Source organism: Vidua chalybeata, chromosome 3 (assembly GCF_026979565.1).
Source record: "Vidua chalybeata isolate OUT-0048 chromosome 3, bVidCha1 merged haplotype, whole genome shotgun sequence".
NCBI lineage: Eukaryota > Metazoa > Chordata > Aves > Passeriformes > Viduidae > Vidua > Vidua chalybeata.
This window is the reverse complement of record NC_071532.1, coordinates 101629146-101635145: the sequence shown is the minus strand read 5'-3', so window position 1 is coordinate 101635145 and position 6000 is coordinate 101629146.

Sequence of the window (6000 nt, the reverse complement as noted above, 5' to 3'; positions counted from 1 at the left end):
AGAATGTGGCATGGTGTGTAGCCAAGCTGATTTATTTACAAGCTCAAGTAATTTAGAGTAAAGTATTTAACAGCCAGTGGGGCAAGGCTACAAAATGAAAATAAAATACTACTTTTTTTTGCTTGCTTCTACCTGCTTTCTTCTGCTTTTTATCAGTGATAAGAGTAAAAATTTTAAAAGCAGTTAACAGTAATTAAGAGAGAACTCTCATACCAATTTGCACCTCCTGTATGATCCAAAATGGCACTGCAACATACTACTGCTGGCACATAGCCCAGAGGTGGAGTTTGGTAGGTTTAGAAGGAATGCTGGAGTCAAAGCCACTGACCACCACTCTCACTACTTTTCATTGTCAAACTGGATAATGCTCTCATTTCACTTCCTAAACTGAACTAGAAAGAAACACTTTTCTTTTGCTCATCCCTTAGATGAGCAGAAGTTCATTAGTCTGTCAGCACTTATGAGACAGTCATTAAAATCTGTCCTCAACACAGGAGTTCCCTCTGATTTTACAGGAGTCCCAAGAAAATATGGGAGGTATATCACAATTTCATGGAAACTCATTTACACTATCTAAATAGATAAGCCATATATACGAGATTAAAATGGGGTTTTGTTTCCAAAGCACCAAGAAAAATCACACAAGGCAAGTTTCTGGTGAAAGAATTGGAAGAAATGTCCTATGAGGAGCAGCTGAGGCTTCTGGGTTTGTCTAGTCTGGACAAAAGGAGGTTGAGGGATGATGTCATTGCTCCTGAAGCTTCCTGAGGAGGGGAAATGGAGAGGGAGGTACAGTGGTTTTCCTGGGATCTGGTGGAAGGACACATGGGAAACGTTCAGTGCTGTACCAGGGGAGGCTTACACTGGACATTACGAAGCATTTTGTTACTGAGAGGGTGGTCAGACATTGGAACAGTCTTCCCAGAGAGGCAATCAATGCCCCAAGGATGTCAGGGTTTAAAATACATTTGGACAATGCCCTTAACAAAGTGCTTTAACATTTGGTCAGCCCAAAATTGGTGAGGCTCTTGGACTGGATATTCACTACAGGTTCCTTCCAACAGAAACAGACAATTCTGTTCTCTTCTATGTATTGTAAATTATAATTTTTTTATGGCTTACTATACAAATGTATCAGGGTTTACATTTTTTTTTATTCTTTGCAGAGCCCCTGAATGCTGTTACAACACTATATTTGAGACAAAAATACAGTGTTTCTGAAAACATGATGACAGGCATGTAACCATGGCTGCAAGAACTTTCAGTTCAGCCATAATTTAAGCAAAATGAAGGGTATTAAGCATCAAAAGGGGCATGTCACATCTTCTGATTGGCATTTGTAGTAGTTTAAAATATGGCAAACCTGACACCGCAGAACAGGATAAAATATTATAATAAGAAAACTGGTTGATTAGTTAGTATCTGTATAACACTTGTAAATATGAAATACTGCCAGTTTAATACTAAGAAAGGAGTCAGATTGCCTGACATATATAAGCTGAGATGAAAAATTATCCTTCTAATGAAGTAATGTACCCATCAGACTGTAGTATTTAAAATTCTTTTGTTTTTCCTCTAATTATTACTATGGTCAAGCATTTTCTGTTGACCCAGTGAATAAATGGTCAATTATCCTGTTGTACAAAATACAGAGAAGCAGATACTACAGTTGTAACAGATCTAGAGCAAGTTTTATTCATTAGCTAAACAAAACATTTTTCCTTAGAAAGCCAATCATGGTTCTCTTTGAAGAAAGTGTGTAGGAAATGACAGCTTGCAGCAGCAATTTTCGGCTTTAAGTAGATAGCTAGAGCGATGGGAAGCTTTATGGGAATACTGTACTCTGGACCAAGAGAAATTGATTCTCTTTAATGTGGTGAATTCCATTTAACAGAGTAAATAAGAAGCCAGTACAAAAACATCCTTTAGAATGCTTAATTTGCAGGAAAACGGAAGGGACAGGGAATAAAAGTAGAAATAATCTAGGAGTTTCTTGATCAGACAACTTTAGTAATCTGAATGATACAGCGAAGGATCAGTGACTTTCAGGACAAAGGTTTCCAGACCAGCAGATTAGCAGTTTTTCATAGACATTCATAATCTCAATATTCAAGCAAATATTGTCCATATTCTACACTCAGATGTCACTAGCATGACTACAGAAGTGAGGAAAGGCAGATTTTGACAGTAATATGTAACATTTTATAAGTAATAAAAACTATAGTTATGGATATTTTTTTTTAATATACAATATGCAGCTAATCAAATTGAAAGTCTTGCCTTTTTTTTTTTTTTTTTTTTAAATAATCGCAAAGTATCGGCAGAACTGATGTCATTGCCTACTTTACAATTGTCAAGCTCCGGACTACGAGGAGCTATTATCACATGATTTCTCACACAAGGCCTCACTCACATAATTTCTAAACTAATCCTTTATTTAAGGATTATTATGTGGGGTTTCCTCCTCAGACTGACTATTTCTGGGAAATTTCAGACAAAATTATTTCCCACTTCTTACTTTCCGGTAAAGTTTTCTTTCTAAAGCCGTTTGGCCCTTTCTTCCTGGATAAAGGTTTGGCAATTTAACAAGCTGTGTGTTTACTACTATGCCGCAAAAGCAAACAGGAAGGAAGCCAAGGTGGAAGGCTTTGCAGCAGCTCTGTCCTCTCGGGAAGGACGCGCGGGGGGTCACAGCAGCTGCAGAAGGCGCGGTGCTCGCTGCGGGACGGAGCCGCCTCCGACCGGGGCCGGGCTGCGGAGCGGCCACTGGAGCACTCGGTGCCTCCCGCCCGCAGCTGCACTGCGCTCAGCGACACTGCAAGGCTCCTGCTGAAATCGCGCTGAGCTCGGGCTCTCATGACGGGATTTTTATCCGGGTGGCTGAGATTAAGCCAGCATAGGTATGCCAGTCATGCAGATCCACGCTCACACTTTCTGCTTGCAGCGAGGACATGCTGCCAGTGACTAAGCACTGGTGGAACTCACAGCCTGTTCACCAAGCTTCCCAGAGCTGGCTTCACTTGAGGTTTACCTTCGTTTTGGAAATTGGAGCTATTTTCAGTTTATAGCAAATACAGCTTGAAAGGAATTCTATAAATGCCTGTTCTGATCTTTTCTTTAATGTGGCTTAAGTTATGGCCCAGTTCTACATAAACTTTAGCTTCAGTGTCTTCCAGATGGGCAGTAAATCTGGACACAGGGGAGGGGTTTTTAGCTGCTCTAAGTCAGCACATATCCAGATGAAGTAGCTTGTGTTAAGGATTATGTATTCCAGGGATTAGAAAGCCAAAGTTTCTGTAAATGATATACACAATCTTGGTGGTTATTTAGCAGTGTAGAAGGTTAGAGAAAATCAAAGGAAAGAAGGCCTGATCTGGAATTCAGTAGTGGACAGCTCAGGACATTGCAAGGAAAATATCTATTTCTTTGCCTGATCATTAATAATCACTTCTAAGAAAATGTATCATATATTTATATTGAGTGTAACAGCTAAGATATAAAGGTATAAATTTATATAAGATATAAATTTATATAAGATATAAGGTATAAATTTTATAAGAGGTAAAAAAATAAGTAGATATAAAAGTATAAATTAAAAAAAATGTCACATCAATTCTCTGTAGCTACATCACTGAACTATTTTGTTTTCCTGATAAGACACTACTATTTAACATAAATGAAAGGTGTAAGTTTAAGGTGTCTGGACTTCACTAAGGCATTCAGTATTGAAAAATGTGATTTTATGAGCCGAATTGGAGAGGATGGTACATAAGGTATGCACAAAATGCAGAAGGAATTAGCCAAAGGGATAGCTCATGACAGAGTTATCCTGAAAGGGGAATGAATGATCATGAGAAAGACTATTTGTAAAGTTCTCTGTCGATGGCTCTGAAATTTTGTTTAATTGAATATTTCCCACAATGATCTGTATTTCTGTAGTGACATCTGTTAATGATACAAACATGAGAGATGTAATGCCTATGTAGGGACAGGAGTGGTATTTCAGCACAGCTGGGAACCTGGTAAATGGTCTCCCACTTTTGAAATATCACACTTGTAAGTGTTCTTTGTTGCTTACTCAAACACAAACCGAATCTGTCTGAAAAAGTAGCTGTATCAATAAAACAATGTTTGGTTTTCACACTCCTACTCTGTGAAAAGTCCAAACTATATCAATATCTAATGGCAAGAGAGAACAAAACATATGACAATAAACCAAATTAAACTAAATTCTCATTCAGAATAATGAAAAAAGTGTCAAAAATAATGAAGTCATTAGCTCTTGCATGCAGACCTGTGGTCAGCTGAACTGGGTAGAAGAGGATTGTTGAGAGGATTTTTGTAATAAGCCTAGACAGGTAAATTACCTTCATCATGAAGTACACATATTTGGTGAAGTGCCATGGATATCTTTGGAGCCTGGATATATAAAGAGTGATCAGACTTACTAAAGTGAAAGAAATTGTTTGGGCCTTATTGTTTAAATTATCAAAGAAAAAAAAGAATCTTTTCAAATAAGAAAAGCAGGGTCAACAAAATAATTATGAGGTGTGAAACCTTACAATATTTAATGATAAAAGACTAAACATTCAGAGATGTGAATGACTTACAGAAGGAGTTAGCACGATCACTACAATGAAACAGTGGAGGGAAATTTAAAAAGTTTTTAAAGACAAAACTCATGACCCATCCAAAAGCAGATGAAAGTGCTGCCAGAACCAATTGGAACAATGAAAATTGCTAAAGTGAGCTAAAGTGAGAGATCTGGCTATCATTCAAACACTTGCATGAAAAAGAAACAATTGTAATTGTACAGGAACAGGGTCATATTCAGCCAGGAAAAAGACATGCATAATAAGGGCACAGATGCATTAGATTTGCTTTCATATGGACATCATCTTGCAATACAAAAGGAAACTTTGCATTATGGAAGATATGTGTGAAATGCCACAGGTTATTTGTTTGCATAAGTCTGCTACTAAGCAAATCAAAATAGGGAAAACTTTGTAGAACAGAAACATTTACAGTGGTAGTACAAGATTTCTTTAGGCTCATACTGTAAACTAAGAAATAGAGCCGATGTGACTAAATAACTATCTTCATAACTCCACAGGATGTGCATTAGCAATTCAGTAATTTCCTTTCAGGTAGTTATTATATATTGTTTCACAGATTTCCTTCACTGTGGCATTTTGGATGCTATTTTCAAATAAAAGGATAGAAATTACACAGAATTCAACTTTGCATGATCTTGGAAGGAGTTTAGTCAGATCCCTGCAAGACTTTGACTCCATTCAACTCTCATTTTGGCCTAGTTGGATTTGCCTAAAACAGAAACACACCATCCTCATGTTTGGATACCCAATCTGTAATGCAGAAAAACACCAGTGATTAGGAAAGCAGCAACCTATTTTTAAATTCAAGTTGATTGAATGCAAGTAAATACTGTAAATTTGACAAATAATAAAGCCTGGACCTGTGCTGAGGCTTTAGAACAAAACCATCCTTCAGAAATATTTGGATTTTAACATTTCTTGTTGTCAGGACATCCATCTGAGAGGTGACTTTCCTGTGAGGAAAACCACCACAGAAGTAGGTGTTTCACAGTCAAACAGCAAAGAGGTAAGTCCTACCACACACAAAACGCCTGGGTTTGAATCAGGGCTGTAATATGAATCCTAGACTTTATAGCCTACACCAGTTATACCCCACGTTCCTACTCACAGGAGTTGATATGTTGTAGGCAATGAAAAGAAAGAGGCTCTGAGAGGAAAAAGGACAGATAAAAGGAAAGAAATAGAAAGGAACAACTCCACTTATATTAAATTTGGGAGGAAATTGTTAGACAGATGCAAAGTTTAAACATATTAACAAAAACCAGGCCACTCCATGCTCTCTTTGCACTAGTGTGAGAACTTCAGTGTTCTGATACCTCCTAAAGTATTTGATGAGAGACTAATAGCCTAACAGGCTAACACTTCACTTCCTTCCAATTAGGAG